The sequence below is a fragment of the Periplaneta americana genome, chromosome 12, assembly GCF_040183065.1.
Source record: "Periplaneta americana isolate PAMFEO1 chromosome 12, P.americana_PAMFEO1_priV1, whole genome shotgun sequence".
NCBI lineage: Eukaryota > Metazoa > Arthropoda > Insecta > Blattodea > Blattidae > Periplaneta > Periplaneta americana.
The window spans coordinates 5,799,263-5,812,072 of NC_091128.1; the positions used below are offsets into that span (position 1 = coordinate 5,799,263).

Here is a 12,810-nt window from a genome sequence, read left to right on the forward strand (position 1 = left end):
ATGGTCTGCAGTCTGGTTTTGTCTTTGCAGTCACATGGCATTTAATGTATAGTGTTTAGTAATGAGTTAGTGATTTATAATTTATATATCAATAATGTAATGGGGTAATGTCAAATAGCTTTAACAATCCAAGAAAGAATTTCAAAAGTGCTTCAAAATCACTAAAAGAACATTACAATAGAGACTGTACATTCTGCAAAACATACTTTTTTTCTGTGACAGTTGTAACCATTTCATGACATGAAGTTCCCACAAGAGTTCTTTAAGACAAGATTTCTGTTAAGTTTTGGGATAAGTAATATCAACTTATATTTTTTTCCTGATACATTAGGTAGCAGTGTATAAGACCTCATATACACAGTAGATATGATGCTTTAGAAAACACGGAAATTTTACTTGAAAGGTTTGAAAGTAAATCCTGGAAAGACCAAACACTAATTATGTCTCGTGACCAGAGTTAGAATTTATAAAACAGTTACATTACCGGTTGCTCTGTATGGTTGTAAAACTTGGACTCTCACTTTGAGAAGGAAATAGAGATTAAGGGTGTTTGAGAATAAGGTTCTTAGGAAAATATTTGGGGCTAAGAGGGATGAAGTTACAGGAGAATGGAGACAGTTACACAATGCAGAACTGCATGCATTGTATTCGTCACCTGACATAATTAGGAATATTAAATCCAGATGTTTGAGATGGGTAGGGCATGTAGCACATATGGGCGAATCCAGAAATGCATATAGAGTGTTAATTGGGAGATTGGAAGGAAAAAGATCTTTAGGGAGGCCGAAACATAGATGGGAAGATAATATTAAAATGGACTTGAGGGAGGTGGGATATGATGATAGAGACTGGATTAATCTTGCACAGGATAGAGACCAATGGTGGGCTTATGTGAGGGCAACAATGAATCTGGGGTTCCTTAAAAGCCATTTGTAAGTAAGTAAGTCTCGTGACCAGAACATAGTACGAAATGGAGATATAAAAATTGGAAATTTATCCTTTGTAAAGATGGAAAAATTCAAATACCTTGCAGCAAATATAAATTATACACGAGAGGAAATTAAAACGCAAAATAAATATGGAAAATGTCTGTTATTATTCGGTTGAGAAGCTTTTGTCATTCAGTCTGTTTTCAAAAAAGCTGAAAGTTAGGATTTATAAAACAGTTACATTATTGGTTTTTCTGTATGGTTATAAAACTTTGATTCCCACTTTGAGAGAGTAACAGAAAATAAAGTGCTTAGGAAAATATTTGGAGTAAGAGGATGAAGTTACAGAAGAATGGAGAAAGTTACACAACACAGAACTGCACGCATTGGGACTGGATTAAGCTTGCTCAGGATAGGGACCGATTGCGGGGTTATGTGAGGGTGGCAATGAACCTCTGGGTTTATATATGTGACGGTTGCCACGTTGTGTGAACTTTTTAATCGTATACGATGATATCTGCATGCACATAGGCTAATTTCTATATAAAGTGATAACATCATCACCAACTCTTGAAGGTTCAGGAGAGCTGTCCTGTCCTGCCTCATGCTTGATGCCGCATTCCTGCTGGTTTCCCTGCAGCCTCATATTAAAGTGGTACCATATTTTTATTTAATTTCTTCTTGTAACCACTACAGGTTGCCATCGACAAAGAATACCATGATACATTAGAGTAAATGCCTTGAGGCTTAGTGATACATTGTTGTTAGAGTGAAAAATAACAGTTTGAATTATATTGAAACACATGATATTAAACGAAGTAACGTCAAGGAGATCCGAATTAGTCATGGTCCATATGTATGATGCCTGAAAATAGCTATTGAGCCTTTGAGTGCTGCAATTGTTAGATCTCTTAAAATATTTTTATGCAGCCCAAAAGATTTACAGAAGTCGACTAGGAACCGGGGTATGGTCCCACAGGCTCCTATCATTAGTCCCGTAATGACGATGGATTCCTGATGGTATTTGTCCTTATAAAAACTGATGGGAGGTTCGTATATATTCCTTTTTTCCTCGTGTACTTCTTCTGGCTGGTGTTCGTGCTATTCAAATCTCACAGTAGGGTCTATGATGTAACCTTCAAGAGAGGGAGGTTTAAATGCAATTATGTCGATTCTTCAATTACTGCCCTCACTGGATATGCCGTGTACTTCTTCATATACTGAATAACCTTTGTTCCTTAAGGCAGTTGCTATTGTAGATCTTACTGTATGATGGCGCGTATTTCGTAGAAGTTCACTGTGTGAACAGGCCCCCAGGACATGGGCAAGGGTTTCAACCTCCCTGTCGCAACGTCGACAGAGGTTACTGTCCGAAGACCTGCCAGGTACACTACGCACAGCTGACACGTTCGCATTCATCTTGATCGCTTCCCTCCACTCATTACAGGAAAGACCCTTGTGATTCCGGATCCACTTATTGGCCGGGGTATATTGTTGGTATAAGAGCACGCCTTTGCCTTTATGTTTTTTCTGGCTCCAGTTCTCAAACGCTTTATCTCTTAATACTTGCCGTACCTTTCGCGTATCTACAGTGCCGTATTTGTCTAAAATATTTGCTGATTCGGTGATATTGAGTGCTATGAGACTGGATGTAATTTTTTGGGATAATTGCCTTGTAGCATGTAGGAAGGAATTATTGGATTTAAGCAATATCTTACATGCATTTATATGTTGTAAGTATAATTCCCATGCTGAACAAAATAAACTTAATCCCTTGAATTTTGTGTCTGTATACAACATATCTGCAGGAAGGTCATTAGGCAGTTGCAGTCATAATAGCTGCATCCATTATGAATTTATTAGAAATTCTTTTTGGGGGCACTGTCTGAAATGGATATATTAGACTAGGACAGATTGAGGTGTTAATGATGTTGTATTTTTTATCCGCTTGTAAGTGTGGTGAAGAAATAAGCAATTCTACATTTGTTCTTACTTTAGACAATGTTGAAAGAGGATCAAAATTAATCTCATCATAAAAATTGACTCCTAGATAGCGAATGAAGTCACCTCTTTGCAAACCAGCTATTTCATTTCCAGACGAGATGTGGAAATTTTCTTCAAACAGCTGACCCTCTTTTAATACAAATGCCTTTACACTTGTTAATGTTAATATCTAGTCCGATTTCATCGAATTGTTGAAATGCGTGATTGAAGAGTGTTAAAGCGGATTTTTTGTCTTTACCAAAGATAACAATATCATCTGCGAAGCCCATTACAGTTAATTGATCTTCAGATGGACTTAAGTTAAATCCATACTGAGTAGTCATGCCGTGTTCACTATTATTCTAAATATATGAAAAATATTATTATTCATATTTTGTATGACGATTGGGACATTAAGTGCTATTAACTGTGCTAAAGTAAATGTGATTAATATATTTAATATAAAAACTGGAGAACCTATGAACAACATGTATTTCTCTCCAATATTAAAGGCGAAACAATGGCACCCTTCAAGACAAAAGAATAGTGAGTTGCACAACATAGTTTAGCCAACCACAGAAATTATAAATTCAAGGCATTTAGTTTTATCCATACTTTAAATTAAAAAATCTGGAATATTACAGAAGACAAGGGATCAGTATTTGGTTGTTATATGCCAATAACCATAAAATTAATTATTACCTGTCAAAATGCACAAAAAAATTAACTTTAAAATTGTATGGTTATGTCAAAGTGTACATGGAATGACTCATAAATATATAAATAGATCCTTGGCACAACAGCCTATGGAGGGTCAAGATCATCAGTCGACTGCTGGCCTCACGTCTGCATGCCTCAGCAAGTGTGAACGATAATCAAAGCAATACTGGTATGAAGGTAACATGTGATTAGCACAATAATCCCTACCCCAGCCATTACAGCTGGCTCACGAGACCGGATTCCACTATGTGTTGTAGCTCCCCAAATTCAACATGCTGCTGAGTGGTCACTGGTTCCTATACACTGGTCGAGATTTCATGAGAAAATTTGTTCTCTCCCCTGAGGACTGGAACCAGCGGTCATTTCGTATCACTAGGCCAAAGCATAATGCCTTATACCACGCAGATACAGTGATGGACTTTCATAAACATTACATTGTTCGTCTTATAGAGATGTCATTGACAACTTCAAAGGAAGTTTCTGCAAGTTGATCCTCTTGGTAAATTCGGAGTTTATAAAATAACCAAAAAATTTCGTGAATCAGGTTTTGTGATCCTGTGATTAATTTGGCTACATAGGTGTATTCTCATATAGATGCTGAACCTGACCAAGTGGTAATTACAACTTAGATCAGAAGCCACCTACCTACTCTGGAAAGAGAATAGCACCTACCAAAACTGGATCAGCAAAACGTAGAAAGGGAAAAACAGTTAAGAGACGCTTTCACAATTCATTTTGAAAGTCAAGTAGTTCAAGGTAATGTTGAATCTTGTGTACACTACTTTTAAGACTTAAATATAAATGATTGGTTAAATGGCAAACTTACTAGTGTTAAATTATATAAGCACATGTGGCTTACAGCTGTTTTGGTGTATCTTTCACTCCATCCTAAGAGCCTACTAGATCCTGGCGTCATCATCGACATCGCTGCAAAGATTGGATCCTGCAGGTGCCCTTGTTCAAAATACTTGTCTTGCAATATTAGATGACTACAGGTATCAATGTATTCTGCCCTTAACTACATAACAACCCAATGGCTGGAACTGAAAACAGAACACAGCCTTAATACACAAAGTGAAAAATTAATTTGATGATGGTGCGTTTCTTTCATTGTTCCTCCAATCAAGCACCTGCTGAAAAGACTTTATGAATGTATGAAAATACTGAAAAATGTTGCTAGTTTAAGTTTCCATTATGTTCTACAACAAATCAAGAATTTCTTAATTCAACATAGCCAAAAAAGTTACTGAAAACATTTAAGTACAGTAGCGTACGATGAACTTGAAGAAATGGAAAAATTTCAGCTTTACTATTGATTTTTGGGATAAAGTTTTCCAGTACAAAGAGGTATCAAATACAAAACCATTAAAAGAATTAGCATACCAAGTTCGCACTATCAATGTTACGTCTTGCTTGGTGAAATTCAGAAGTGGTTTCGAAGCATTATCATTAAACCAAAATTAGTCCACCACTGTGGTCTTGTGGTAGTGCGTTTGCTCCCAAACTTAGCGGGCCAGGGTTCGATTCCCTGCTTGGGACAAGTTGTCTGGGTGAGGTATTTTTTTTCAGGGTTTTTCCCTCCTATGAATGAATATCAGGTAACTTTATCAGGCGTATGGAACCCCACTCATTCTCGTCACTTCCTTTCCCCCTCATCATCCTTTCCTTATCATTCTGATTGTGTACTTGGTTTTCAGATTGCGCCTGCGGCAGCCATCCAAAGCTCCTGACGCTCTTGGCTGGCTCTATGGATATGCCAAAGCATGGTAGTTGGTGACCCAGCAGCGGAACCCACTCCCCTCTCGATGGGAGGGGTGGCCTATACCTTAGACCATTTAAGAGGGGAATGTGAGGGTGCTGTTGTGGTGGAATGGTACACAGACTTAGAGGGATAGTGGGACTGGTCATTAGGGTGTTGGGATTTAGGTCGGTTCGACGTGGGTGCGGTCGTTGAGCTACAACTCATCCCAGGGGCGCACAATAGACTCAGGTCGCGGTGCATAGAGATGTTCTCCTCCCGGCCTCATAGAGAGAAAAAAAAAAAACAAAATTATAAATAGAATAGAAATTTCAATAAATTTTGAAATTAGGGCTGCACTAAGACGGAGTGCTATGTATTGTTATAATTTTTAATTTCTTCAACACAATCATGTTAAAAATTTGAACTTCAACTGCAGCTGCAGGTGTTTCAAACTTCATCTTCTACACCTTTATCTGAAATATGTGAAATCACTAATTTTATAGTTTCGATATTGAGTGTTTAATAATTATTTCTATCTTATCTACTCATTATTTAACAATTAAGTGCAAAAAAATTTGTAGATACGAAAATTAGGTGGGTTTTATGACGTTAAATTTGGTGAGTTTTTGTAAGTGTGTAGTGACTTTTCGCAAATTGGAGTTGGCGGCACTGTCGAATAGGTGCAGGCGGTGATTTACAAAGAAGTTTCGTTTGGTGTTAAGTTGAGAGGATAAACTAGTGTATTTGTAGTTTCTGAGTGATTAAGTAATGATTTTACGTAAGTCAGTTCGTAGACATTCATTTAATTTAATATACTGTAATCTTAAGCAGCAAATTTGGTTGTGAAATGGGTCATTCCTGTTGTGTGTCTGGTTAGAAATCGAACTATGGCAAAGCACTATATATTACAGTTTTTAAATTTCGTAAAGAGAAAACATTGAGGGGAAAGTGGCTGAAGAATATACAACGTGATAATTTTGAAGTGAATGATAAAACAGTATGTGTTATATATTTCAAACTTAAGTTTGTGGTTAGAGAAGATATTTTCCCTTTGCTGAATAGTGAACTTATTCGTGTTCCTCTGAAAATTCCAAACAAACCTGACTAATGATGGTTATCCTATAATTTTTCCTAATCATTCATCTTATCTCGCAGTGAAACTTAGCAAAGAAAGAAAAGAAAAGATTCTCAAGAGCGTGTGCAGCAGATTTTACAGAAAGATGAGAATAACTTTATTGAATGGTATCAACAAGATATCATTGCAAATTTTGATTAGACTATTTCACAAGTGAAATTACGGGAAAAGACAATCCATTCATAACTATCATCAAGGAAGATTACATCTTTTTCATTAAAATAGATTAACTTATGATGGATATACGTAGTGATGTACACCATCTGTGTCATTGAGTTTTAAAGTTTCGAGTAATTTAGATGTGACTTGAAATGTGACAGCTGGAGCAAATTTGATAATTTGGTGAGTTACCTTGTTAATTCTAATAATCATACTATGTCAGTCTCTGAAAGAATGCTTATATTGTGAAATTTATCGACTCATGCAAGTACTGATTAGCAACAATTACGAGTCTGAATTTTTTAAGTTAAAATCTGAGAGTTGCTATGATAACATTAAGAATTCAGTTCATTGAAAACTCTGTAAGCTAATATAGTAGATGGTGGATGAAGTTGTGGTGTGCCTTTGTTAAAAGTTGTTAAAAAATGTGTAAAAGTGTTAGCTAACATATTTAACTATACCAAAGTTTTTAATAACAAAAAAGTGTCCAAGGAACTGGCAAAAAAGAAAAAAACTGAAAGTCAGTTAAAGAAGGAAAGTTACTGACGAACTTGGAACCAAAGTAAAAATGCACAAGAAATGTGAACTTGGCAACAAGTAAATAGGGCTATGTCAGGTAATCTGCATTTTCCATTTTTTTTTTTTGCACATCAGTTACTTTGTTTACATTCTGTTTTTTTCTAGTAGCCTGTATACGATGGATAGTATACTAGAAAGTCGACAGCAATTGGGAAGGCGGTCGTCTGCTAACGTTTGCGTCGAGAGAGACAGATAGAGAGAACAAGGCAGCATACAACATTGCCACATCGCACTTACACGTGTGTGCAATACAAATAGCGCAGGAGAGAATTTAAATTCTCAAAAGATAATAATGACCTTAGCGTTGTTTACTGTAAGCATGACACCAAACAATCCCCCTTTCCTTTATTAACAGCGTTCTTTGCACTGTTCCCAATCCCACACCACATGCTTCTGCAGTCGTTTCTTGTGCGTTGGCAACATTGCAGCCATCACCATGATGGCTGGCAGCATTCTGCTCGTCAGCATTTTAAAAATAATTATACACCTTAAACACTATTTCCCGCGCCTGCTTGTGCAATACTTGTCTTTTTACAATCTCTCCTTTCATTTATTTATTTACCTTACACACATAAGTTATTATGTCAGTTTTATTTATTCAGTGTATTGAAACACTCACAGTGAACAAACGGACTCGGGAAGCACTTGTTACAGACTGATTCCGATTGGTTCTACTGTACCGCCTTGTGACGTCACATACCAGAAATGCTATGGAGCATATAGCAGACGATCTCCTTCCCAAATGCTGCCGACTCTAGTTTATTGAGCTGTTTTTATGCATGCAGTTGTGATTTAACGTAATCAGTAATATTAGACTATTTCGTTATAAGTGAAATGCGTAGTTGTGAAAAATAACTCTCGGTCGAAGGTTTCTTGTAGAATTTATGCCTAAATAATTTCAAAGCGTTTTCTCATAAGTTATGCCTGTTTGTACAGTAAGTTACCTGTAACTTATATTATAGAATAGTTTCCATTTGAGTCTGATCTTGTATATTGTCAGCTGACCATCTTCGATGGCTGCCATGTTTTTTTCTATGTTATAGTAGAGTCTAGTAGGCTATATACAGTCACGAAGCTCAATACGTAGGAAATATGCATCCATAGATAGTTGGAAACCACTAAGATCGCTACTATCGCCTCGTCACAGACAATGCGAAATAGTACCGGCACAGTCTATTGTTCCTAGTACCCTCAACAACTCAAGGTTCGTGACTGTATATACTAGCCTGTGTAATGGAATCTGGTCTTGCCCTAACCCTCTAGCCCAAAGAGTTTGTAATACTTACTAGAGACACATACCCGTGAGTGGCAGGCAAGGAAAATGTCACATCCGTCCCATCGCTTTCAAGCATTTTGCCTTGGCTCGCTCTCTCCTTTATTTTTATCCTCGAAGGTTGAACCCAACGAGTCTTCTGAGCTCGTGGGTTGAATGTGTTATGGTTGTTACATGGACTGAACATTTCATTTCTGCTTTCTTTTATTACTGTTCATCATATTCACCAACGGATAAGGATACTGTGTGGTTCCTATGGAGCCATTAAAAAGAGTTGTCTCAGGAGGATAGGATGAGACGAAAAGTAGGACTATATTGCATCTTGTGAATCTTATTTCATAACTCGAATATCCAATTTTTACTAACACTTATTTATTTTTAATAGTCGTCACTAAACTCATGACCAGAAGTCTCTTTCCTTTTGTAAAGAGGTACAAAATGGAAGATGGTTGGTATTGCATCAGCCAGTAAACGTCTCCTCTCGTTTACAAAATAGCCTACATGCATTTATTCTCGAAGTGTGCAGAACATAAAATACTATGTGTTGTGGGATACCATTGATTTGTCTTCATTTTCAGAGTCCATGGATATCCAGAGTATCGCAATCCTTTGCGCCGGAAATACCAACAAATCACCCATTGTTATTCCCGTGGGCGCTATTTTCCATACCACTCCATTAGAACTATAATAGATAAATGATTAAACAGAGAAAAAGCAGCATATCTAGGATTCCTGGGTTTACACTCAGCTTTTGATGAAGTTCCTAGAGAAGAGATGTGGAAAGTTCTGAGGAAGAAAGAAACCCCTAAGAAGCTGATGAGAGCTATGCAATCAGTATTTCAAAAGGTAGAAGGAGTAGTATGTATGGATGGTCAGGTACATTTGACATGAGGGGACAGTTTAAGCCCACTACTGTTCATCATCTTTATGGATGAAATAATGACATGTAAAGCCAGAATGGATGAATCTGTAGCCTAGTTGGGATGTGGAAAATGAGACCAGTATATGTACAGGCTTTAGTATATTGTGCGCATAACAGATGCAGAGAGCAAACTACAGAAGGCAGTGACGGAATGGACGGAAACATTGACAGAAAGGGGCATGAGAGTTAATATGAAGAAAAGTCAAGTTATGATGATTACAAGGACGGAGGAAAATATAGAGATCATGTGCTTAGGACAAAAATTAGAACCTGTTGAGTCCTACAACTACCTCAGAACCGAATATGCCAAACAGAAAAACTCCAACTAGAAGTCCGTAACAGGGTCCAAAAGGCAACCTCGGCATACTTCGCAATTAATGACATTATATTTGGCAAGTCAGAGTTGGAAAAGAAAACAAAGACTAGAGTTCAGAAAGCAATTATATAACCAATACTAATATATGGATGGGAGAGCTGGGTCTTAACAGTTTGAATGCTGTACAGATGAAGGTACCAAGGAGAACAGCATGTGAAACTAGGAGAGATCGGAACACATCAGAGAGGAATTGCAACAAGAACCAGTAGGCTAGTCAAAAGAACAGAAGAACAGCAGTTGAGGTAGTATGGACACGTCCAAAGGAAGGAAGACAAGGCAGTTTGCAGAAGCTAAACCCAGGAAAGTCGCCTGAAACGGAGGCCAAGAATAATGTGGGAAGAAGTTATCAAGGAGATAGTCGAAAAAAGACGGAAGTCGATGGCACAAATAAAACTTCTTACAGCTGACTGGGAACAATATAAGAAATGGATCAGAGGCAAGCCCTCCACGCTGCTCTGGTGGGGATCAGGAGGTAGTGAAAGAAGAAGAAAAGGAAGCTATTTTCCGTATATAGTCGTATAGGAAATGAATGTAGCCTAAATCAGAGACAAATATTTTTAATTTTAAGGGCCATGGACTCTGGCCTAAATTGAGTTTTACTTTAAACATTCGTATCTCAAGCCTGTTGAAATGGAATAACATTGGTGGCCTACTAGCTGATTGCGTTACTCTGGGTGTCCACGGATTCTGTTCATTTTCTAAACCCACTGCTTCCTTAACAACTTATTTCCCAACAGAAATCTGTAAAGCAATATACATGTTACAGAATTTTTCTATCAATAACAACTGTTATAGGCTATTTATAGTACGCCGAATACTAAGTTATGGCAAACTACTTACTTGAAGCATGATGTATTTTTTGTTTTGTCACTTCATTTGCTAAAGTTATAAGCAGAACACACAAGAGGCATCTTAATTAGGGGATTTAAAAATCTCCATTTGTGTATACACCTCCTTCTGCTGACCAGTTAAAACATGGAGTCCAGCACCACCCAGAGCACCACTTTTAGCTCGATGGTCTAGCCTGTATGGTCAGCTGCTAGTTCCTAGTCCCAACTGCTTGCCATGTTCATTACAGGTTTCCACACTGTATTCAGTTGTATTCATCTAGTTGGATTTCGATGACTTCCTTGATGACTAGCTAGTTCCCAATAACCCTATGCCTTTTCCAAGATGGTGGTGGCATTGAAATCTATCTTGTGGCCCATTTCCAGGCTGTGTTGCGCTACTGCCGACTTATCGGGGTAATGTAGTCTTATGCTGCATTGATGTTCCTTGCAGTATTCCATAATGGTGCGTCCCGTCTGGCCAATATAGCATTTTCTGCACTCACAAGGTATTTTAATAGACAGCAGGTATACTAAGACCAAGGTCGTTCTTAACTGGTCTCAGCAATTGTTTTTACTAAAGATTATTTCTTTGTTCCTACAGAATATAGCCTATCTGTCCCAGTAATTGTTCTCAGTAAGTTCAGAACTTTCATATCTTTCTTGACTCTTGAATAACTAGCCTATATTTTTTCTCCCTTGTGGCCTATAACTTAATGTATTATTTTCATAGGATTTTTTTTTTTTTCCCCCACTCTACATGTTGCATCCAAGAGTTTCTGCAGGTTAATTGAAGGGTTCAGAACCATAGTGGGCCAAGCGCCATTTACTAAAACCGTAAAAAACAATGGTTAAAATGAAGTTATTACCATAATTGAATGGAAATGTATAGCAAGTAAATATAAAGTATATACATTAAAACTAAATGATGTCAGTCTTCATTAAACTATGGCATTCACTTAACTTTAACCCTTGCTTTCTCCATTTTTAATAAATGGCGTTTGGCCCACTATGGCTCCGGACCCTTCAATTGCTGATTGTATGCTAGTGACTAAGAGCCTAAACAAATATAACATTACAGTTAATTGATTCGTTTATTAGTTTACTTATACAAAAATCCGGAACATACCAGTATCCGCTTCCCTAGTACATTTTCAGAACACTGTAACAGAATATTTCTGATACCTAGTCCTTGAAAAATCGACCAAAATACTTCTTTCCCATACTCTTATAATGATAAAGTAAAACTCTTTATTCATTTCCTTTTTTGTGTATGTTTCAATATAGTAAAATCGTTGAATTAATCCCCTAGTGACAGGATTTATCTTGTATTTTTTTTAAACACACATCAAAGCTTGTAATGTCAAGCAGTGCTGTCACATTTTCGTTGTAAAGAAAATCCTTAGATAAATTATTTTTATACCAACATCCATACACTGATTCATACCACAACCATCTGCAGAAAACAAATTTTAAGCAATAAGATGACCTTTATTTAAAATTGAAACTAAAATTATTATACATCTTGATTATACAACTTTTAACACTGTATCACTTCGGAATATGTATTACATGTCTTTCTCGTGTTCTGTTCTGAAGCTGGCCCATAACAGGCTGAAACATGTTAACCAGGTACAGTAAAATTTAACACGAGAAAGACATATAATACATATTACAATTATTAACTTTTTTCGTCTATGTATCAACTTGATAGCCTATATCATAATAATCACAATGTTTTGTATTCGGCATGGAGTTTATATTGACACGTGAATTAAAATGTTAACTCATTAGTTAAACGTATGTTAAAGCTCCTTGTGATTGGAGCAAATCTGAGAAATCCTGATCAATAAACAAGCTCTTATCTTACCTCTTCAAAGAAAAACGTCGTCTTTGACACTGCTGGGCAAACATGAGGCTACACGCAACTCAAACCCCCTTCTGCGAATTACTGGTATGTTTGGCAGCAGTGTGCAGCGTACATTTCCAAGAAAAAAAAAAGCATTGCTTCTTTACGACTTTAATTTTCTTCCATAGCAAAGCTGGCATAACCTTTGACCTTCTCCCACAAATGGTGAAGTTGGAAAAATACCTTCAAAGTGGAGGGGTGCTGACTTAGACGTGTGGCTGAGAATGCATCTATGTTATACAGTAGCCTACTTCACC

General features: G+C 37.1%; 1 long non-coding RNA gene across 1 annotated transcript in view; it reads left to right on the forward strand.

Moving 5' to 3' along the window:
- Window positions 1–6,043: 6,043 nt before the first annotated feature.
- The window catches only part of LOC138710138 (uncharacterized), a 51,369-nt gene continuing 44,602 nt past the window's right edge, over window positions 6,044–12,810 (forward strand). The window contains exon 1 of the long non-coding RNA XR_011335081.1: window positions 6,044–6,850. This is a non-coding gene — a long non-coding RNA (uncharacterized lncRNA). The remainder of the gene's footprint in view (window positions 6,851–12,810) is intronic.